Source organism: Uloborus diversus, chromosome 4, assembly GCF_026930045.1.
Source record: "Uloborus diversus isolate 005 chromosome 4, Udiv.v.3.1, whole genome shotgun sequence".
Taxonomy (NCBI): Eukaryota; Metazoa; Arthropoda; class Arachnida; order Araneae; family Uloboridae; genus Uloborus; species Uloborus diversus.
Window position 1 is genome coordinate 96,534,906 of NC_072734.1, and position 25,684 is coordinate 96,560,589.

Genomic DNA, 25,684 nt, shown 5'->3' on the forward strand with positions numbered 1-25,684 from the left:
ATGAATCAAAAATCGAAAAGGTATGATACTTCAAAGAGGTACTCAAATTTATGATTTTCTTTGACATTGGAATGAAAAAAAAAAACTGAGTTTTTGAATGACATAGGTCCATCATTTCAAAGTTTTCAAGACCCAATACATACTATAAGGAAAAAAACAATAAAATGCATATACAAATGTATATTTACATTATATTTTTAAAATCCAGGGAGGCAATTGACACCTCCCCGAGCATAGGATTGCGTGTGTTTGCTTTCCGGAGATAGTTGAATTTTATGGCAAATTTCATTCCAATCCGTGAAGCTGTGTCACTTTGTATCACGAACAGAACTTAATGACAATTATGTCGTCGCGATACAGTACTTTAGTGGTAAACTTATGAAGAATGATGACTTTTTTAAAAATCTCATTTCTTACTCAATACGTGCATTTTTTAATTGATTAAAATAATTTTTAACTTGTAAATATATATATATCTTCACACAATATACTCGACAGCATGGTTATCACATCCTGAGACTGCAGTTTCATTCTCAGGATATGATAATGTCTCGTATATTGTGTGTAGTTCTGCCTTAGCACTGGCTGGGGGGGTGGTAACTCATTGCAAAATATATATATATATATATCTTACTCGTTATGGAAATTTACTTTTTTGATATGAATAATTCACGAAAATCCATAATAGTTAAAATATAGCTTAAATTTTTCACATAATTTTCTCAAGTGCAGTTAACTGCCAGGATAAACAATTTGTCAGTAAAATACAATTGACTCTCTTTAACAACTTTCAAGGGACCACAAAAAATCGTCCTTAAGTAGAAAACGTCCTTAAATAGAATGCTTTTAACACTACAGTGGACCATCTGGGACCGTGAAAAGCCGTCGTTAAATAGAAAACGTTGTTAAATAGAGCGTCGTTAAACAGAGAGTAAACTGTAATTCCTTGTCATGTGGTGCATTTTCTTCAACTTATGGCCAGCTCAATGTTTTTTTAATTGAAATCATAGATATCTGTATCCTTTTTGAAGATGTCTGGATGCTAATTAGAGGTATAAATCATTAGGGTTTGTCCATATAAATAATGCCACACTTTTTTCAACATATTTGACAATAATTCTCCTGCATTTTTTTGTCCTCTTGGCGCTCTTCATCTTACCTCTCCACTAACCTTGTATCATGTCACGCTATATTATAAACATACTGTTGTAAAAATGTTTTTATTTCAACCAAAATGTGTGATGTCACCAGTGGCGTACCTAGCATGGGTGACACCCAGGGCGGTAATTTGTGGTGTTCGCCCCCCCCCACCCCACCCCCACTCATAAAATGCAAAATAGAGATATTTTTATGTTCTATGTAAACATGTAGTTCATACAATATTCAGAAACAAAATTGGCTGCTTTTAGAAGGAAATTTTAAGTTTGCTAATGCACACACAAAAAAAAAAAAACTTAAAAAATATGAAAACTTTTTATATAACATGCCTAGACGCCTCTGTGCAGGGCCACCGTTAGGTAAAAAAAATTAAAGGAGGTATGAAATTAATTGCTTTTCAATTATTTCAAAACAGAGGGGAAAATAATGGGTTTCAGTTCTTTCTTTTTGTTTAAGAGGAAGTAACTACTAAGTATCGACAGTACAATCCTTGTGATGAGTTTAATAATCACTCAATAATGCAGAGCGAAGTTAGTTAATTTCTCCCCCAGAAAATGTTTCAAATTTGTAGTCTTAAAAATGCATTTTAGATGAGCTATGATAATGTTTGATGTATTGAGGAAGTAGAATTTCCTTGTGGTGATGGAACTGCGTTTGATACAGTAAATATAATTTAAAATATTAGGGGAAGTTTTTTGAATTGAAGTGTCAAACAATTGAAGTGTTTTCAAAAACTTGCAATTCCACTTTGGGTGTGACCCCCTATAGACGGGTGACACACGGGACGATACCACTGATGTCACACTTCTTATTACATGCACCCTCTCTCTTCCTTGTCACAAACTGTTACATTATCCTGAACCCTCCTCTCACCTCTCAAAGCGTGACATCATTCTTAGACGATTTCTTAAAGCTTTAGAACTATCTACAGCTTCATCAAAAGTTAAGGGGTCTTTATTTTTACCTTTTTTTACTACGCTTTGTGATGATACCTCTTGCGGTATATCTCTGAACTTTCTTCATCTTTGTGCATAATTCATTGTCAAGCTAGAGAAATATTACTTACTGAGCAGCTTTTATTGAATATTTATTGGAAAAGTCTGAACATCATCCATCAAACTAAATTCAACTATTTTTTCATATTTCTTCTGCAGCTTAAATTTGGTTGTATAGTATAAATCAGAATTAGTTGGTGAAAGAAATTTTTTTCAGGCATTGAATAGATAGCAATTTGCATCAAGATTTAAAAAAAAAAAAAAAAAAAAAAGAGAGAGAGAGAAGGAGAATAAAAGAGTTCTTACCAGGCAGGGGTGATTGTGTTCCGGTATTTTACCGAATTTCCGGTATTTTCGGACGTATTTCCGGTATTTTTATGTCCGAAAATACCTGACCATTATGCTCAATAAGAACTCATCTTAAAGTTTTAAAATAATGTATTTTTTAACCATTGCCCTGGCATATATTAATATATCTTCTTTACAAACAAGTTTGAGCTTGTGTAGAATTTTTCACATCAATTTACTCCTATGCTTTTTATCATTTTTAAAATGACATTTTTTTTTTTTTTCCAATTTACTATTAGATGATTTTTACAAAATTTACAATGCTGTTTGGACTCCACTGGATTGAAGTAGAGTAGTTTGGACTCATAATATCTTAACTGTTTTTCACAAATCATTTTTACTTTCTTCTATATCTAACTCATAGAAGTGTAGTATTCATGACAATTCTCGACTTTGTGTGCTTAATAGATGAATCATTTTGACGATTTCCAAAAACATCGAGTTTTGTGTATGTGTGTGACCAATTTTTCGGTGATAACCTGTTTACTCCCTTACCATTATAAAAGACCGTCATAAATTTTGTTTTTAAGGCTCGATTTCAAAACAATTTCTGCGGCAGAGCCGTGAATTTCTTTCTTCAATCCCATTCAAAAGTCATCTACAATAGAGTTTCTAGATGCTCAATTTCAAAAACTGCCTGTGGATGGCCCCTGAACCTCTCATCTCATTAATATTCTCAAAGATCGCCTAAAATTGCCTTTTTAAAGATACAAGTTCGAAAATTTCTGATTAAGGTCCCTAACCTCCCCTCCTGCTCTCCGCAGTTCTCGCAAACATCCTAAAAAATAATCTTAGAATTCGTTTAGGGCTTAAATTCTGAAACATGTCCGGAGAAAAGCTTCCGAGAACTCCCTCCCCCCCCCCCCTTTTTTTTGCAATATCATCGAAGGTCGGTAAAATTGCGGTTTTATAGCATCGATTTCGATAAACTGCCAAAAGATGGCATTCAATTGCGTTTTCAGCACATAAAAGCTCAAAAAATCCTGCCCTCCTCGCCTAACACGATTGAACATTTGAAGACAATCTATAATTGCGTTTTTGAAGTTCCGATTTCGAACAATTGCCGCGGAAGAGACATGGAACTTCAACTTAGCTTAACATTACCAGAGATCGTCTAAAACTGCATCCACAGAACTACAATTTCAAAACAGTTCGAAGAAAGGACCCATGAACTCCCTTCTTCCCATCCTTACTGAAGATTGTCTACAACAGTGCTATTGGAGTTTTGATTTCGAAAAATTGAAGCAAAGGGCCATCAAGACCGAACATTACTAATGACTCTCAAAAACTATGGTGTTAGAAACAAGTTCCGTGGGAGAGCTTCCGAAAACTCCCCCTCCTAACATCATCGAAGATCGGCAAACTTGCGTTTAGGAGCTTTAGATTTGAAACATTGACCGCCATCTAACGTTGCCAAAGACTGCCTACAATCACGTTTTCAATTCTTTAATTTCAAAAAATTTTCAAACATAACCGAAGACAATCCACACTTGCGTTTTTTAAAGGCCTCAATTTCGCAAAATTGCCGTGGAAGGGTCCACAAGCCCCTCTGCCTAACATTACCAAATATCGTCTAAAACAGCGTTTTTAGAACTACGATTTCAAAGAAGTTCCTCCCCCCCCCTCACTAACATTACCAATCATTGTCTGAAACTGCATTTTTAGTGTTTCAATTTCGGAAAGTTACCCCGAGAAGGACACGAAAACTTTCATCTCTCTAACATTACTAAAGATGGCCTAAAACTGCATATTTAGAATTACAATTTTGAAAAAATTCAAATCCACAGTCAATGAACTAACTCTCTTTTCCTGACATAATCGAAGCAATCTGCAATTGCATTTCTAGAACTTCAATTTCGAAATATTTCCGCGGGAGGACCACCAAGCCTCTCCTCACCCTAAACATTATCGAAGATCGTTTGAAACTACAATTTCAAAATTTTTCCGGGGGCGAAAACCACAAGAAAATTTTATTTCTGAGTTTATATAAAACGTATCGACAGCGTTCTTATCGCTTAGATCTAGTAAAAAAAATTTCCCAAAGCAAAATCTGAATCCACTGTACAGGGTGTAACGTTGAGGCTTTCAGGGTAGATAGAGTACACCTAGACGATGGGAAATCATATAGCAATGTATGGTCGGAAACGCTTTCCTGACGCGATAGTGACGGCACAAAGTACAAGAAAGATAGGACATAAATAAGAGGAAAAAATATGTCTGTTATTTCTAATGCAGCAAAAATGCTGAAAAGTTTTTGTCTGGTGTACTCACACGATAGACGTCGTTACGTAAACCGAAGCGTCAGATGACGGTGCATACGCACACGCGGTTTTTGTTGCCGCATTCGCTTTTACGTTCGAACTTCAATGCGCCGGAGATGTAAGGCGTGCATCACGGCCAGGGGGCGTAATTTCGAACACCTACTTTGATGACGATCGTTAGCTCCTTCATGCTCTTTTTTCTTAGTTTTTTACTGTACTAAGGATAAAAAACATGTTTTCTTCTCTTGTTCGTGTCTTGTCTTTTTGGTGATTTGTGTTGTCACTACCGCGCCAAGAAAGCGTTTCCGACCATGCATTGCTATGTGATTTCCCATCATCTAGGTGTACTTTATCTGCCCTGAAAGTCTGTAAACGCTGTACTGTCACACCCTGTATAGCTCTATTTTAAAATATATTAGGGAAAAAGGTGGGATGAGCACTTGCTAAAACGCATACCCCTCTTAGTTTTTTGCTCGCACAACGGCCCTGAAAAATTTAATACAGTCGACTCCCGCTACAACGCGATCCGACTTACGCGAAATGGCTATAATGCGATTTTTTCAACAGTAAAGAATTTTTGAGCTAGCGCGAATTTCTCGCCCGCAACATGAAAATTTTCGGAAGGGAACCGCGGTGTGTAAGTTTTTTTCGTGAATGGACCTTCATCCCTTTAGCATCACCGACAGCAGAAGTACCCACAATCGCTTATACAAATAACTACTTCTCATTTTCCATTAATTTTTTTTTCATTCTAAATACGAAAGTTAACGACACCTAAGAGCGCTGTTTCATCTAAAGTTGTTGAAGATAGAAACAAAAAGAGAACGTTTCTCTGACAATTAAAGAAAAGGTAAAGCTTCTCGAAAAGCTGAAGCTGAACCAAAAAGTGCTTCGAAGGGTAGCACAACAATTAGGTATGACGGTATGAGTGAATCTTCCATACGTACAATTAAAAGTCAAGAAAAGGAAATCCATAAAAGTTCACCGAGTAATAGTATCCAAGCAAAATGCAAAAATTATGAAAATGGAAGCTGCTCTTTATTGTAAATTAAAGAAACCAGGAAGAGGGGTAATGCCTTAGATGGAAACTTTATAAAAGAACCAATGAAGCAACTGTATTAAAAATATATTAGAATAACGGTTTGATTACGCAGCATAAATCATCATCATTTTCACTTTTTTTAAGTTACAAATATCATTACTGAATCAACTGTACAGTACAACTATAGGGCATTTGTTTTCCTTACTACATGCTGTCCGTACGGTACTGGTTTATTTTATGTCTTTCTTTCCCATTGATCATTGTTTTAGTCCATCATAGCAGCATTTTATGTTGAATAAAACGGTTTAAAAAAATACAAATAAAAATTCAGTTCTTTAAGTAAAAACATTAATGTATAGTTAAGAAAAGGTTTTTAACTGTTTAAGGTTAGTGTTTACAAATGTCTAAAATGATTGGTTATCTTTATAAAAGTTTTTACATATACCCTTTTCCACAACGCGAAATTTCGACTTACGCGAGGGGTCTTGGAACACATCCCTCGCGTAAGTCGAGACTCGACTGTATTATCATTATCTTAACTGGGAATTTTACGTAACTTAAAAATTTTGTTTGGACAGGCAGCAAATAGAACGAATCTGGTAGCCGCAACACTCAAAAAAGTTCCGAGCTAACGGCAAAACTTGGCGAGATCGTAAATTTATTGATTGCTTGTACTTGTATTTGCAATCGTAAATGTAAGCAGTTTGTTTTCGCATTTGTTGTAACTTTATTTTCCTCAAGCAACTCTAATTTTTGAATTTCTTTCAGATATTATTTTGATTAATTCAGAAAATTATGTGAATTTAATTGGAACTTTGTGACTCTAAAAAGTGTTATGTTTAACCTAATTTAAAAACAACAGAGTTGGGATTTTTTTGAGGGGGGGGGGATGGATTTTGCGCCATTGAGTTTGGGGGGGGGGATGGGCACCCCCGCTCTAAAATGACGGGCCTGAAGGGTTTCACGGAACAAAAAGTTTAAGAACCTCTGATCTACATCAAAGTAAATCTAATGCAATAAAATTACACTATTTGTTTTTCTTAGTAATTTAATTCATAGCCATAACTGGTGAGGAAAAAAAAGCAGTCCGAGAATAATAAATCGAAGTTTATTAAATGTCTTTAAAAAATACACGTTCAAGCAGTGCTGTATAGGGGATGGGAGGACGGACACCATCCCACGAAGTATTTGTTTTTTTATTATAAAAAAAAGTAAATGTAATATAAATTGGTTTCACCCCCCCCCCCCCTTTTGGTTGGTCCCTTAACTAAGGGTTTCCCAAATTTTCCGATTTGCAGCACCGTTTGAAGAACTGGGATTTTCTTACGACACCTAGTCCATCTATTATACACTGCTTGACAATTGCTAAGGAACAATTACGTTTTCTGGAATAGTTAAGAATAGATAATGATTAAAGAAACAGAACGAAATATATATTTAGTAGGGAGGATGTGCCTTTACTATAAGTACAAAATAATACAGATATTACTGCATTAATTAAGTAAAAACTTAAAAATAAAAAAATAATCCACTTAGATTATTTTCATACAACACCAAAAAAATGATCTAGGTCAGAATGATGGAGACATGAGTACTTTAATATTACGTATGATTACCAGGGACACTGATGCACAATTTACATCTGTTTTCCATACTCCCACTAATTATTGAGGAGTGTTTGGGGAATGTTTTTCCCCACTCATCTCCCAATGCGGATTTGAGTTCTTGTACTGTTCCGGGAGGGACGGTTCTTCGCGCAACACGTCTGCCAAGAGCCTCCCAGGCAAGTTCAATTGGATTTAAGTCAGGAAAGTAAGCAGGCCACTGCATACAGAGAATGTTTTCACTTTGCAGCGTGTCTGACACTTCAATGCTCCAGTGTGGCCGTGTATCGTCGTCCGTAAAGAGAAAATCTGGACCGACAGCCCCCCTAAAAAGACGAACATAGTCCAGCATAACATCTCTGCAATACATTAGCGACGTATCGCTTTCTTATTCAAAAATGTGAAGCTGTGTTCTGCCATTGTGCATGATGCCTCCCCACACCATGACGCCTGGGCCATACCGATCACGTTCGAAAACAAATTTTTGTGCATAACGTGTTCCACGCTCTCTCCACAGTAGTTGGTGACCAGAATCACTTGTCACACTGAAACGAGATTCGTCAGAGAACATCACTCTAGACCAATTTTGATGATCCCACCAACATGTTCACTGTTAAAAATTTTCCGTAAAATTTACGGTAATTGTTACTGGCATCCATGTTGCCAGTCACTATTACCGTAAAAATCAAATGTTACTGCAAAATTTTACGGTTTCCTCAGTAGGCCACAGCAACCAATTGGAGCTGGGATCGCTTATTTTTCCGGTATAAATTACCGTAAAAATCAGCGATGCGTTAAGTCCGCCATTTTACAGTAACAATTACCAGAAAATCTTCCTGAATTTTTAACAGTGTTCCTTAGACCAGCGTAATCTCTCTCGACGATGGCGTGGTTGAACTTGGAAGCAATGTACGGGCTTCCGTGCATACAAACCGACATTATTTACTCGCCGTGAGATGGTTCTTGCAGAAACATGCGTACCGGTAGCGGTTGTTAGATTTGCAGCTATATCTGTCCAAGACTGAAATTTCTGTCCCTTTTTGCCACGAGGGCTACATAGCGATCCTCTAAAGGTGTGGTGCTCCTACCACGACCCCCGGCATGCTTTTGCAAAACATTTCCACCTTCAGCGGTTGTCTTTAATCGGGAGATGGCACTTTTTGATACACCCATTGCAGCAGCCACAGTGGTGACACTTTGACCTGCTTCCAGTCGTCCAACCGCTAGTCCACGATCGTAGATACTCAAATGATGTCTTGCTGACATTTTACTCTTAAGTATTTCAAGAACCAGACAGAATTTCAGAGAAAAACCTTTTTTAACATCCAGCACTATTTTTGTTAAAAACCAAACAGCGTGAATTTACGTGAGCGTGTAGTATGCATTGTCTTTTACACAGATAACGAGCCTTGGTCTACCACGCCATCTGAACTTGAATTTATTTCCATTGGCCAGGTGGTTGAGGTACAAATTTGTATAAATCACTTGTTCCTTAGCAATTGTCAAGCAGTGTATACATATTGTTACAAATTCTGTAAATAGTAATTAATGTAATAACGTAACCTGTAAATAGTTTCCCGTAATGAATATACAACCCCTTTACATTCGGCTAAAGTATACGATCCCCCTATTTCGTTTTTTTTCATTGATAAAATTTGATAACGGTCTACGCATTTCGAGAAGCATTTGGAAATTTGTAGAATATTTAAGAGATTTCTTCCGATGTTTATAAAAGCGTCCCGCTGGATAAAAAGTTTAGTTTCGATTGAGAATTCGAACTGAGAGCGTTATTTGCTCTGTTTATTGCGAGGCATTTCGCTGTGTTGTTTTCGTATTTGAAAGTAAATACGTGTGTAACCGTTGAGTTTACGGTGTTGAGTGATACTTGTTTAATTGCCGATGATGAATTTAGCAGTTGTTGACGATCTTCCCTGTACATAGTGTAAATAAATTTCCTGTATTCTTAATCAAGAACTGTGTCGTCCTTTCAAGAAAGTTGGAAGTCTCGCCGGATCCGTTACAATATGTATTGAAACATTGAAAACTTCATGGTACCAATCGCCTCAACTAACGACACCCAGTACGGGAACCCCTTGAATTTTTACCGCTTATACTTCTGTGAAATGTTTAAGTGGTAAAAGCGGAATTAGTTCTTAAAATAGTACGCATTTTTTGGTCTAGTTTTCTTATTAGTCTCAGGGGTCTAATAAGGGTCTCAGAGCCTCACAGTTAAAAAGAGTCGAGTCGCTAAATTTTAGAATTCTCATTCGAATTCTGTTCAAACTAGCATATTATACTATACATCATCTACAGATCGGGGTCGGGGGGAGGCACAAGAGGGGGAGGATTATTTATTTATTTTTTGACTTTATTTATTTAAATTGATTTATTTTTAATTCAAAATGTTTATTTTATTTTATTTTATTCTGTTTATAGTTTATTTCATTTATTTATTTTCTTTGTGTGTGTGTGTACATGTCATTCGGCGTAGCACAGAACTTTTCAAATAAAATAATAATAATAAATAAAAAATAAAAAATATTTTTAAAAACAAATTAAATAAAAACATTTAAAAAGTTAATTGAATAAAAAATATTTTTAAAATTTAATAAAAACAAAAAAGGAGAGCTAAAAAACAAAAAGGGAAAGAGGGTTGAGATTTTTTTTTGGGGGGGGGGGATTTTCGTCATTTAACTTGGGGGGGGATGGGCACCCCTCCTACAGATGATAAAAAAATTCTTTGCAAATTGGCATCCTTATTTGCACTGGATCCAAATCCTAGGTATTTGGAATATTTCACCCTGATGGTTACAATACGCTTTCTACATTCCTTGAAAAAAAAAAAAAAGAATGTTTTAGTAATAAATCAATTACTTAGAACAAAAGAATTTTTGTTTAACCGACAAAGGCATTTTTTCTTACACATCATTAAATCGTAACAATCGAGATCATTAGAAAGCACCATGAATAATTTTGAAATCATAAAGAAAATCAATTTCAAATAGCATCCGGCGGATAATTTATCATACTCACGTTCATTAAAATGAACACTTGCTATTAGTTGTGCTCTTTCATATTTTTCGTGTATCTTTGAAACTTAATCATCGATCAACGTTCGATTAGAACTTGTTTTTTCTCGTTTCAGTGAAAAAAAAAAGAGAGAAAAAGAAATAGCAATGCAACAAAGAAGTTGCCTCCATCAGTCAAAAATACTGCTTTTAGTCACTAAAGTAGATAGAATGAGCAAAAAGAAAAAAAAAAAGACAATAAGCACGAAAAATCTTTTATTTTCAAAACGTTTAATTTTCAATTCTTTTAAATGTCCGATATTTCAAACAAGGCGTGGTCTTTATGACGTCACAAGTTATGGCACCTACTCCACTGGCGGGCTGAATGCTTACGCTTGCTGTCTACCACGTTTCTAGCTTGCGATAATTCACAAGCGAATTAAATATTGCTTCCTACACGCTTGCTATCAACCATGTCGTTGCCAGTACATGTGAGTAAAAATGCGAATTGAATATTTCGCTCTGCGCTAATGGCATCAGTGAATGGCATAACATCACTTGTGATGTCATGTGCAGAAGCGTGAGAAAAGAAATTGAATCTGCGTACCGAATAAAATATTTTTTAAAAAATATTAAACTTTGTCAAATTGTTTAAAAAATGGTAAAATCCATGTTTTTAAGCATGCTCTTTCAGAAAAAAATGCTTTTAAAATTTCGGGAACAACCTCGTTAAAAGCAATTAACAATTTCACCACAAAGCAGAGGTCTGATCTTAAATTTGTGTCTCGTTGTTGCTCCAACCGGATCATTTATATTTTCCACACGCAAAAATGAATTAAAAAAAAAAAAGAAAAAGAAAAATGTAGACTTACCTGGTTTTTGCATCAAGGAACTCAATTCTAAGCGTTTTAGCTTGCTTTAAACGTTACTTTTTTGAACTTCTCATATTCTTTTAAAAATAATTACTTTCCCCATTTCGAATCGTAATATAAATTGAATGTTCGTTCTTTTTTCATAGGAAGAATACTTTTCAGCTAGTTGTTCATAATTTTATCCCATAAAAAAGGGAGTGTCAGATATATTTTTTAAAAAGTAATTCTCATTCACATAACTTAACTCGGAGAGCATTTCAGAAAACAAATGCTGCTTTAAAACAATTTATTCAATGGAAGACATTTTGAAATAAGTTGTTGCAACCAAATTATCGATTACTCGGCGGTTCAAACTTGTCTCTCATTGAGATTAACTTTATGTGTTAACAGTGTAACAGTGGTCATGATCTGCTTAGCAATTTTTCATTCGAAAACTGAGAGGTAAGAATTAAAAATATTCAGTTTCTTAATATACAGTAGAACCTCTCGATAAGAGCCATTAAGGGGACCAGAAAAATTGTCCCTGAAATAGAGGTGTCCCGTCGTCATTAATGGGGACTGGGCGACGTTAAATATGCTCGTGGTCTCAATGTCCTCCAAGTGAAACGATACCTCTGGGGGTGCTAGTACTAGGTAGCTATTAGCTCCTGGACTAGTTCAAAATTCTCACTAACTGTTCGATCCGGTGATGGTGCTGCCATCTATCGGTATATAAAATAATGGAGGCAAGGCACTTAGTATGCAGTCCTCGACATAAATACAGTTGAAGTCAGTTGTGACTCTTGAATAGAATAGAATAGAAATAGAGGTGTCGGGCCGTGGTAGCCCGATCGGTAGAGTGTCGGATTCGGGGCCGGAGGGTCCTGAGTTCGAACCTCGACGGTCGAAGATCCACCGTCGTCATTAAAGGGAACTGGGCGACGTTAAATATGCTCGTGGTCTCAATGTCCTCCAAGTGAAACGATACCTCTGGGGGTGCTAGCACCAGGTAGCTATTAGCTCCTGGTCTAGTTCTAAATTCTCATTAACTGTTCGATCCGGTGATGGTGCTGCCATCTATCGGTATAAAAAATAATGGAGGCAAGGCACTTAGTATGCAGTCCTGGACTTAAATACAGTTGTAGTCAGTTGTGACTCGGAATCGAATCGAATAAATAGAGGTGTCCCTTCTTCGGAGATTTATGAAATGATGCATGCAGTATATTATCTCAGTAATTTCGTAAAAACCAAATCCTATTAACTTTTAGTATAAAATGCTAAAAATGATTAATGTATACTGAATACAAATCAAAATTATACAAATTTTAAAATTCATCCTTTTAATAATTAAACTTGAATCAAAAATTTGACAGTGGTAAAGTTTTGTAGCATACATGAATTATTTGAAGTAATTCCTCACATGGACTTGTTTAATTTCAGGCAATTTAAAAGTAAGTACAATATAAATTCCAAACAGCGCTCACATTTGAAGTGTATATTACACAAAAATATTTATAGGTCGTTGACTATTCATTGACTGTTAGCCTACTCGAATAAGTTGCTGAGAGGAGAAAACACGCATGTAAATTTTAGCAAAAATTTTACAATACGTCATATTACTACACGTAAAAATTTCACTACTAGTTGAATTTGAGATATTTAAGTTCCTGTAAATTCAATACTTTGTATACATTTACACATTATTTTTTGTAAGTTTTCTCTGTAACTGTCCCTTAAATAGAGTGTCCCTTATTCAGAGGCAAATACATGGAGGTCCCAATTCAAAGGGACTGGAACAACAAAAAATGACCCTTAAATAGAGGTCTCTCTTATTCGGAGGTGTCCCTTAAAGAAAGTTTTACTGTAATCTTAATATTACAACTAGTGATTGCAATACCAGTATTTCGAGCAATTTTGCAATTCCAGAATACTGGTATTTACTGAGGTAAAATAACAGTATGTTCGGTATTAGCTGAAAATAAAAAAGTTTCATTTGAAGAATTTTTAATTTAACTTAAATATCTACTTATCTCTTTATATTAAAAAAGTAAGGTCAAAGAAGATGTTGAAAGGAAGTGTGTGGCGGGCCTGCGTCCAGGAGACCCCATAGCACCTACATCCTTGAAATTTTGTACAAAATTACTTCAAGTCCCGGTGATTTACACCTGGGGTTTTGTTTTTTAAAATTCGAATTAGTTCTTTTGTAATTAATTTTTTTAGCTCAAATTTCGCTTAAATTGCCTATTATTGCTTATTAAAGGGGTGAAAAATTTACTTGCACATATTAATATTATATATCGTTGGAAAGGGTAGAATTTTCCGCGTTCTACGCAATTTGTTCAATTCTCTAACTTAAATACGGCGGGAGTTATTTGCGTTTTTAGCTCGAACTTTCTTAGGCTTAGCTAAAATTTAGGCACTACTTTCTTCATTAAATCTAACAATAAAAAGTGAAGGAATTGTCCCACAAAGCTTTCTTTTTGACACCACCGGAAAGAGCGGCTTTTTTAAATCCAGATCTAATTTGACCTTCATTCGAAAAACTTAGCTTCTATCTCCAAAGAAAAAAAAGTTACAAACAGTTTTAATGAAGTTCGAAAAATCTCAATTTCCCTCAAATTATTGATGTTTTATTTGGCGTTGCCATAGTTACGTCTTTTCGATTCGTTTGTTTATTCTTTCTTATTCACAAATTTTAAAGGTTTTGAGTTTGACGGAAAATCTTAGGCTCAACTCAATTCAAGCCCCGAGCTAAAGAGCAAAATATATTACAAGAGAAGACGAATATAAAAACGACTTTTTAAACGTACACAACTGCAGTTTTGCAATGCTCAAGAGCCTCTTAGACATCAATTCACTAATTAAACCACTTTCGCTTAAATGAATGACTGAATTTGAAACTCACTGTTTATAGGACTTTTTTCGATATAAAGCAGTAATATTAGTCGCGGTTATTATTTGAGTTGCGTATAAGTACTTATATAAAATAAACATAAAATTCATTCCGTCTGAATAAAATTTTTTGTAATCAGTGACCAAGTAAAGCAATTTCTGAGCCAGATAATGTTACCCTGGAGATGAGCAATTAATTGCCCACCATTTAAGACTTCTCTTTTCTTACTCTTGTCGTAACTTTCCTCAAAATATATATATATATATTTTTTTTTTAATAAGGTGGTTTCCAAGTAACGTTCTTAAAATCAAGTGCTAGCTTCATATTATAATGAAAAAAAATGTTTTCCCCTCCAGTAATCAAAAGCATGATTTCCTTATTGGGAAAGTACATTTAATTTTTTTCGCATCAAAAGTGTGAAACTGCCGCTCCCAACAAAGTGCCGCCCGAGGCGGACCGCCCCCTCCGCCAAGGGCGCCCATTGGCAAAATTGTTAGGGGGGGGGAGCTCAGATACTTTCCCCATGGTTTAGCTGGATATTTTCCCCACGGAAAGACAGATTAGAGTCATTAAAATTGGGAATTTTAAAGAACTTATTCATTGGAGAAAAAATGTGTTTACATTTTAAAATGAAAAGAGTACTAAAAGCAAGGAAGTTCTAATTTCTAAGGGGGACTTGATCCCCCACTTGCCCCCCTATATGAGCGCCCTTGCCCTCCACCCCACCCTAACTACGCCACAGGGGGAGGGGGGTCGGAATTTCATTAGTTTAGTTCTATGAATGTTGTGGAGGGGAGGGGGCCTGGCGACCAAACTGCCAAGGGGGAGTGGGGGAGGGGGAAACAAATCCTGTATTTGCCACTTCCAGAAAGCTAGAATTTTGAAAGTGCCTAAATTTATGTTTAACATTATAGAGACCAGCCTTTTTTTTTCTTCTACAATCATTGTGGAAATAAAAATTAAAAAAAAAAACATTGATCATAAATAAGATATCTCAAGCATCTTGAGTCATTATGAAAATATGTACGTGCACACACACACACACTTTCACGAGCTGTTTAGTTGGGGAAATCGGGGTCGTTGTTGTGAAAAAGGTTGGGAACCACTGCTCTAGACTCTAGACTTGACTTAATTTGAGGCAGTGAGAAGCAATGCGATGTTAGTGGACTAAAGTTTCGAGTAAATCGCGTTTAAAGTTCAGATCCTAGGTATTCTTATATATATATATATATATATATATATATATATATATATATATATATATATATATATATATATATATATATATATATATATATATATATATATATATATATATATATATATATATATATATATATATATATATATATTCCAAATCGAAATTCAAATTTCAAGAAGAGCTTAGTTATTTAAAATTAGAGGAATAAGTGAATTCACTTTTATTAAAAGCATTTTTAAAAACTGATAAAAATCCACAGAAAATATCTTAAAGCACACAAGTAGCATAAGTGCATAAAATGAAAGCAATTAAAAAATACAAACACTTCATGAAAGAAAAAAATGAAAACAATATTTTACCGAACTCTTATGGCAAAGTTTGCTTCACTCAATAAAATTTACCTAAAATGAAATTAATGTAACATAACAAAAAATTGAAGAAGGCATGTGCATAACTTTGTATTTTCGTAAACAACATATGAGGCAGCGGCATGTAGTAGACATTTTCAAGTTTTGAGTAAAACGCATTTAAAGATAAGATCCTAAGCTTTCATTGAAAAGTTTTTCTAAATCATGCTGTATAACAGCACCTACCAAGGCTACTGGTGCTATATCTTGTCCCAGTCCACCTACCATTTGTACTGGTTATCTCCAAATTTTTAATTTTGTCACTTACATCCCTTTGCTTCTCACTGCCTCAATTATTAACGTGTATTAATGTATTTTAAAAGAGAGAAACTTTGAACGAGAAGGATACTGAATACAATTATTTTCAGTAAAAAAAACCTTTGAACCGAAGACTTTTCCGAGGTAAAAAAAAATCTATGCATACTCGTCAACTTCTATTTAATACTGTAGTTGGTTGGCTGTAGCTGAGAGAGAACGCAGGAGGACGCCCCCCCCCCCCCGAAATATTTGTTTTTTAATTCTAAAAAGAATGCAAATGGATGTAAATTGGTTTCAAAAAAACCTTTCCTTTTGGTGAGGCCTCCTAAACCCCAAGGTGAGTTCCTACAAACACTTTTTTTACATACTACATCACTGTCTGGGGGCACGGCAATGCCCCCGCCAAGTCGAGCGCGAAGCAAACACTGCCGTACCATCTTTTACTGGAACCATTTCGCCTCATTTTCAGGCCCCTATTCGAGATCGTTCTGATGAGACCAGAACGCAGAAATTTTCGTCATCCAGTAAGCTATAATCACATACTTAAAATCCGAAATTTCAAGTCTGTAGGTCATTTAGTTCTGAAGTTAAGCGAAAGCAAAGTTTCGCATTTATGACACTCACTCACTCACTCACTCATAATCGTCAAAATAGAACTAGTACTTCCCATAAACTCAGAGAGATGAAATTTGGTACAAAGTTAGGGTTTAATGGCCACATAAAGGGAAAACTATAAAAACTAGGCTAATCGAAGATCTGGAGTGACCCTGATTAGAAAACACAAGAGCACAACCAAACTATTAGAGATCGACATACCGCCTTTACAAAAAATATTCAACTTGGTGGGCCGCTTCATTTGATGTCAAAAATCGAAAGTCTGAAGTATCTAATGAAGAACCCTCAGCTGTATTAGAGATATGGTAATGCCCCCTTCTACTCTTTGTACATAAAAAAATCGACTGTCATTGCAAAAGTCCAGCGTAGTGGGACACATCTTCTAATTTGATTTAGCCTAACTTTAGTCTACTCGAATATTACACAAATTAAATGTTTCTACAAAAAGAATTGAAATCCCACCAAAAACATTTTGTAAAAAACTATCCAAGTCTCGATGGAGCTGCTTGTTTATCTCTAAAAAGTAATGAAATCTAGACAAAGTCATGACAAGTCGAAGGTTCCTTACTGCGATTTCTTTATTGTTATAGTTAATGTTGTGTGACTTGGCCATTAAAGGGTACACAAGGGTACGAAACCTGGTGCTCCATGACACGATTGCACCAATCTGTCGCCAGAACCTCTACCCATTGACGATGGAAAATTGCCACTTGGAAAACGTGTAAACAAAATTGACTTGTACCCACTAACGTATAAAGAATGTTTAACGGCCAAGTCACACAACATTAACTATAACAATAAAGAAATCGCAGTAAGGAACCTTCGACTTGTCATGACTTTGTCTAGATTTCATTACTTTTTAGAGATAAACAAGCAGCTCCATCGAGACTTGGCTAGTTTTTTAACCGACGAAAAAACGGAGGAGGTTCTCAATTCGACACGTATATATTTTTTTTAATGTATGACCACGCATAACTTTTTACAGAACAGTCTGATTTTGATAATTCTTTTTTTATTGGAAAGGGTATACCCCGAAGGTGGTCCCATAAAAATTTTGAAAAAAAAAATCCTACCCTAAGGGTGGGAAAAGGGGGTTGATTTGTTGTTCACTCACAGATTTTTAATGTATGACCACACATAACTTTTTACAAAATAGTCCGATTTTGATAATTCTTTTTTTATTGGAAAGGTTATACCCTGAAGTTGGTCTCATATAAATTTGAAGAAAAAATTCCTACCCTAAGGGTGGGAAAACAGGGAGATTTGTTGTTCACTCACAAATTTTTTTATATATGACCACACATAACTTTTTACAGAATAGTCCGATTTAGAATATTCTTTTTTTTATTGGAAAGGGTATAGCCTGAAGTTGTTCCTATATAAATTTGAGGGAAAAAATCCTACCCTAAGGGTGGGGAAAGGGGGGCGATTAGTAGTTCACTCTAAGATTTTTTGATGCTGAATTGGGTATAACAAAAAAAAAAAAAAAAACTCACGATGAATGAGATGCAGACTTGTATGTCTCTCGTGTGTACTGTCTTGAGCAGGTAAACGACAGTATCTGCAGAAATGAGTTTTCGAGATATTTGAAGAATTGTGCGCTGGATTCAGTACTATCAACTGGGAAATGTTGGAATTATATTTCTTTTAGCGGAAACCAAATAAGTTAGTTTGTACAACAAAGCTAACGTACAAACAATGATGACAAAATGCAAAAAAAAAAGATAAATTGCAGTTATAGCCCTTTACCTGCACACGGCAGTGTAGACCTCTCAATCTCTGGTACTTGTGATTAGGGTTAGTTTTCAGTGCCAGTTGTCAAACATTTTTTATATTCAGGATTTGTATGAAAAAATAGGGCGAAGTTTAGTGATGGTGACATACTATTTTTAACCGACGAAAAAACGGAGGAGGTTCTCAAGTCGACACGTATATATATATTTTTTTAATGTATGACCACACATAACTTTTTACAGAATAGTCCGATTTTGGATATTCTTTTTTTATTAGAAAGGGTATGGCCTGAAGTAATTCCCCTATAAGTTTGAGGGAAAAATTCCTACCCTAAGGGGAGGGGGGAGGGGGTGATTAGTTGTTCACTCCAAGATTTTTTGATTCTGAGTTGGGTATTACAAAAAAAAAAAAAAAAAAAAAAGCTCACAATGAATGAGCTTCAGACCTGTATGTCTCTCGTGTGTACTGCTGTGGGCAGGTAAGCGGCAGTATCTGCAGAAATGAGTTTTCGAGATATTTGAAGAAATGTGTGTTGGATTCAGTAGTATTAACAATAAGAAAATGTTGGAGTTATATATTTTTTTCAGCGGAAACCAAATAAGTTAGTTTGTACAACAAAGCTAACGTACAATAGATGACAAAATGCAAAAAAAAAAAAAGAAATGAAAAAAAAATGCAGTTACTGCCTTTGACCTGCCCACGGCAGTGTAGACCTCTCAATCTCTGGTATTTGTAATTAGGATTAGTTTTTTAACCGACGAAAAAACGGAGGAGGTTCTCAAGTCGACCCGTATATATAAGTTCTTTTTTTTTTCATGTATGACCAGGCATTACTTTTCACAGGTTCGTCCGATTTTGATAGTTCTTTTTTCATTGGAAAGAATTTTCCCAGAAGTTGTTCCCATATAAATTTGGAAAAAAATTTCCTATCCTAAAAGATGGAAAACAGGGGTGAGTTATTGTTCACTCAAAGGTTTTTTACTTTTTTTCGTGTAAGACGACGCATAACTTTTACAGAATAGTCTGATTTCGATAGTTTTTTTTTTATTGGAAAGAGAATACCTAGAATTTGGTCCCATGCAAATTTGGAAAAATTCCTTATCTAAAGTTGAGATATTAGGAGTGATTTATTGTTCGCTCACAGATTTTTTATTACTGAGTTGTGCATTACAAAAAAAAAAAAAAAAACAACTCACGATGAATGAGCTTTAGATTTGTCAGTCTCTTGATTTAGAGCTCTCAGTCTCTGCATTTCTGCTAAAGCTCGTTCATCGTGAGGTTTGTGTAGTAACTTATTTGGCTCTAGATCAGATAAAGCAATACCCTCAAGTGTTTTTACTCTACTCAGTGCCACATATGCCTGTCCTTTAGCAAACACTTTCTTTCCGAGGTCTATTACAGCTTTATCAAGGGTCGTACCTTGCAATTTGTGTACCGTGACGGCCCAGCATAGAATTATTGGCAACATCCTGTGCTCAATGTCACCATAACCTTTCGTTCCTTGAAAAGTTACAACCACTGGAGGTATGGCGACACAACCATCGCTACCTTTTAGTCTGCTTCCTATGCTTTCATCGTCAAACTTAACTAATATGCAGTCCGGTAATTCTCCTTCCTCTAGTTGATCCCTACGTATTGATGGCCATTTTATTTTTTTTAAATACCCATTGCACCATTGACGAGGCCGTCAGATACTGATATGTTACGTCTCAACATCACACGAGATTCGGCAGCAAGTTTTACCTCTGATAAAAGTCCACCACAATTGTTCACATCTTTTGGGACAACATTATCTGGAGGTTTCTTTCCATAGGTAGCAATTTCACGGGACTCATCTATGGAACGGATTGTATAGACACGACGTCCTCAATTTCATTTGAAACTCGCTCTCTTATCAGATCTAAACGATGAGCGCGTTGCTCTTCACTCTCATTTGAAAGTCGCTCTCTTATCAGATCTAAACGATGAGCGTGTTGCTCTTCACGCTCATTTGAAAGTCGCTCTCTTATATTTAATCGACGAGCGCGCTGCTTATCACCTTCTTGCAATAAACTATCGTTATTGTAGCTTCTCATTCTCGACAGTCTTTCCTCGCGCTGACCTAAACTCTCCTGTGAACGTGTTAATGTAATTCTCTTTCTGTTTGCTTCCAACCTTTTTTCTTTCTCATTAATAGATTCTTCTAAACATCTTTTCCTCATCCGAGCAGCATTTTTTGTAGGCCTACCCATGTTAGTATATAAAACCTGCTTTTTTAAAATTATTTATGTAAACACAACAGATAATTATTAAAATACGATTATATATATATATATATATATACATATATATATATATATATATATATATATATATATATATATATATATATATATATATATATATATATATATATATATATATATATATATATATATATATATATGTTAATAGCTAAAATAAGGTAGGTAGCTATTTTAAAAGTAATCAAAAATAGAAGCATACAGATTATAGCCACATTAGTAGCTTATAGCCACAAAAAATTATAAAATAAAAACTTTTTAACAAAAAAATTAAACCGCCGAAAAAACTGAAAAGCAAAAAATAATAAACCATTTTAATTAAACCTTAATAACTAAGTTCTTAAACTGATGTAAGTATACCTAAGTATATATTTTTGTAATAATTTAGAGTTTTTAATTAACCTTAATAACTCAGTTCTTAAATTAATGTAAGTATACCTAAGTAGTTTTGAGTCGGTGCCAAACAATAAATAAACAAAGATCCGTAAATTACCTAAATTTAAAGAAATAACCAAATAAAATAGCAATGTAATGTGAAATGTCCGGCGATAAACAAAAATGTTTAAAAAAATGCTCCCTCCACACGCCATCATTAAATCATGAATACTAGTAGATCGTATACAACAAAAAGTACCTCTCGTTGGAGCTTTGAAACCTTTGGGACCTCGCACGAGAGAGGCAAACAACCAGTGAGAAAAATCTTCAGGATCATGTATGCAATTAACGGCTACAGTTGTTATGCCATACTTAGGCTGAATAATACTATGATCCACAAAACCATTTATTTGAGCTTTTAACAAGATGAGAAATCCTTCTTCAGTATGATGAACAATGATATAAACATTGTGACTGTTGTATATGAGGCAAAAGCTCAGTAGCAGCCAAATACTTGACACGTGCTTCTTCGAGACCACTCGACGACGTTCGGGTTTAACTTCGTGAACGCTCGGCATTTTCCGGCGAAGGGGTGTGTCGCCATACGCCACCGCTGCGCCTCACGCTTTACAAAAATAATTAATTTGCTTGTTTGGCACCGACTCAAAACTATTTAGGTATACTTACATTAATTTAAGAACTGAGTTATTAAGGTTAATTAAAAACTGTAAATTATTACAAAAATATATACTTAGGTATACTTACATCAGTTTAAGAACTTAGTTATTAAGGTTTAATTAAAATGGTTTATTATTTTTTGCTTTTCAGTTTTTTCGGCGGTTTAATTTTCTTGTTAAAAAGTTTTTATTACAGAATGTTTTTGGTGGGATATGCTTATTACATTTCATATCACGTTACTCTAGTATTTGATGGCCATTGATAGACCCCGTGTTTGAACGTTCTGTGCTGATATACTTTATTCACAGTTTAATAAATATTTTTAATTTCAGTATCGTATGCATTTAGAATATTTTTTAAATATAAGTTTGATTTTAAAAAAAAATCCAAAAACGATAGCAAAGCTTATTTATGCTTTACGTGTTTTATCTAAGATCATTTCAAGTTGCCAAACCCAACATAATCGAAATAATAAATTTTTTTTTAAATATGATGTTCCAACGGCTGTGTTCTCGAAGTTCTTTTATTCTCCTATTATTCTACGAATGAATTCAGTAATCGAGTTATCTAACCTTTTTGGCTCAGTTCCTAGAAAGCAAACATTCATGAACGCATTAAAGCTGGAGCAGAAGCCTGCACAGCTGCGATCTTTCTTAAATATAATAGTGTAATTCTAAGCCTGACTGACAAAAATAAAATAATGCAAGTTTTACTTGTAGTAAATCATTCATCAAGCATACTTGAATTCAATTTCGTGGTTTGTGCAGGAGCGCAGCAAAGTCAAATTTTTGGGAGTGCGGAAATTCTCAATTTGCAGAATGGAACACCAAATTTTGGCGAATGATGATAATTTTGCTAAATAGCCCTCCGAATTTCGCCGAATGACTATAAACTTGCCGATTGGTACTCTCCAAGTTTCACCGAATAATGATAATTTTTCCAAACAGCGCTCCAAATTTTGCCTAATGACTATAACTTTGCCGAATCATCAGACAAAATTTGCCGAATAAGGACATTTTTGGGAGGTCACAGTGATCTCCCTTGACCTCCCATCAGGGCGCCCCTGGTTTTTGTGTGTCGTGTATGGACTTCAATGAATGACAAAAAATTTCAATGAAAACAGTGAAGAAAAATTTCTAAGGAGTTAAGACAAGGAAGCAGATTTTCCTAAAGCAGGGGTGCCCCTCTAAGAGCAAGGGCACGCCCCTAAATAACGCGAAGATCCCCCCAAAACCAAGAGGTCCCCCCCCCAAATACCCTTTAAAACAACTCCTCCTAAAAATTTCAATGGCGCAGTCTGAGACATGACCCCTCTAGATGGACACTAGGGTGTCCCGTCCATATATGAGAAAAAAAAAAATTTTGAGCTACACTATCACAAGAGGTGTCAAAATTTGCGAAATTTTTCACAGATCACGGAAAAGGTAAAAAAAATGGAATTGCGTGTCATCTTGAGGGCTCTACCGCTCTTTGAAGTTTTGCATATTTTACATTTTTGACATACCTAAACGATATGATTTAAAAAATACAAAAATAAAGTGTAGAAAGCATTTTATTTAAGAAACTAATGAAACAAAGCACAAGAAAAAAAAATAAACAAACTACAGTTTATAAATAATGACAAAAGTTTAGAATTTAAACTTATTTTTGTGTCCAAAATTTGGCATTTCTGCGCGAGATTGCAACTTGGTTCTAACGAAGTCATCTCTAGAAGTAGCGTTAGTAACACTTTGTGAAGCCTGTGTTATTAGTTTAACACATCTTTCCACAAATTGTGAGTGGCAAGGAAAATCAACGATTTCCAAGCTATTATCTTTTGCCATAATTTGAAGGTTCTCGTTAGAAATATGTCGAAGAACCGGTGGTGCTGTAACCTGACACTCTTGCCAGACAATTATTTCCGTATAATCTTTAGCAGAGAAGTTAATTTTTGGTGTTTTAAATATTCTGCGTTTAGTGCTACTTTCAGCCTCTCTAGCTTTTTTTATTCTTCGTAATGCTAACTCCCGAATGTGCTCCCTATCATCAAACAACATACTGACCAGCAGGTTTTCTGGGTGCGCAAAAAAAGCATTTCTTTCGATAACAGAATACACAACAGATTTCAAGTTTTCGGGTAAAAATCGAGAGTACACAATCATTTGAAAAAGATGTTTGGCTGCTTCCTTAAAAGATGACTTTTGCTTGATTAAGAACCAAACTGGAACGTACACTTTAACCACGTAGTTAACAAGTAATCGCAAATTTTCTGTTGGATTAAGAGTACCTACATAAAGTCCGAGTATACGATTAGCAGAAGTAAGCCATCTCGAGTGCGCCATTTTTCCAGGTTGGCGATTTGCCAGCTCAGGACTACAGCAACCAGTTGATACAGCTTGACAAATCTCATAAAGATATTTTTGATCCGTGCTTAGTTCATCAACCACATTTTTCGGCAAATTAGGCAAATTACCATCCACCGCGCAAAAAGACAATGTCATTTTATTTTCACAATCAGCTAACTGCTTTCCAATAGGTCCGGAATATTCTTTAGGACCCAAAGTGCAACCATCTAAGGTCAAGAATAAATGAAGAAGGGGTAATTCGTTGGCATGAAGCATACACACACACCATTGCAATGGTCTTTCCAAATACTCCTCTAAATATTGAATCACGCCATCCTTCCAACCGGTGTTTATTGCAGTTCCGTCACATCCAACGCAAATCACGTCTTCTAAATTCAAGCATTGACCTTCTAATAGAGCTGTAATCGAAGTTACAATTGCCTTTGCAGTGCCACGACTTGGCGTTGTGTGTCCCAAATAAATTGATCCGGGTTCTGCTAAAATTGAGATGTGCTCTTCTAAAATTTCTTTGCGATGGTAACGAGCTCCTATTTTCTCATTTATCAGAGTCTTGTCTTTACGTCCATCAAAGTAAATGCTTTTTATAACAATACTTCCAATATCTTTGGAAGCTTCTTTCCGAGCTTTAGCTACAGCTCTGTGGATTTTGTTTTTATCAACAACTAGAGTTAAATCTTCTTTTGAAACCAAGCCAACATCAGCTAAAACTGCAGAAGCAACAGCAGCAGTAGATCGCGTCGACAAACCGTATCTATCACAGACCTTAGCAACTGTTGGCAAGATCAGTGTATTCCTATTTGTCGTTGAAGTTGATGGTGTCCCTGTAGAGGCCGTATTCGTCTCTGTTATGGGATACGTTTCTGGAGAAAATTCACGCATTGAATCGTCATCAAAATTTGCTGAGACAGAATCGTTATTTTCAGTAGAAGACTTTTTTGCTGCCCTTTCAAGTTTTCTCTGCTGTTGTTTCATTAATCTAGCTGTTTCTTTCTTATCGACACCTCTTATCACCATTTTCCTGTCATTTTTTTGATCCAACAAGAAACTTCTCTCATTGATGGGAACTTTTTTAGGTTTTAAACACGAACAAGACTCAAATACAGGGCACTCACAAGCCGCAACGTCGAAGAGCTTCTCAGATGACTCTAAAAAGCACTTCAGTTTATTTTCAAAACTATCGTTCGTTTGCTTCTGGGGTATCGTTTCAAATTGACGTACTTTTCGAAATAGAATTTTAATAATTGAATTACTCGTTCCTTAGTTACGATTGGAATTGAAGCTTTTGTCCAAATACTGTTGATTTTTTCAGAAACGATTGTACATATATCTGAACTGGAAGGGTCCTTTCCATTATGCATACATTTCTGTTCGCTCCTGACAAATAAAATAAATTTTATGACGTCTTTTACAGTAGGTAGCTGCCGATCATCAAGTTCCTTGTAGGGTCCCAGTATAGCACAAGTAGTCTCACTACGTCTCGAACTCATTACTTAAAACTAACAGAATCGGCATATAACACTAACAATTGCAACTGTACTTTTATAGCATTAAAATTACTTTGGCTACGAAGAAAACACCCGTGAGTCAAGCCAAGAAAGCCCTCGAAACAAGTAAAAGGAATTAGCAAGT

General features: G+C 35.4%; 1 protein-coding gene across 1 annotated transcript in view; it reads right to left on the reverse strand.

Moving 5' to 3' along the window:
- LOC129221251 (N-acetylglucosaminyl-phosphatidylinositol de-N-acetylase-like) overlaps positions 1-25,684 on the reverse strand; it is a 163,295-nt gene that overhangs the window by 29,821 nt on the left and 107,790 nt on the right. The window lies entirely within an intron of this gene.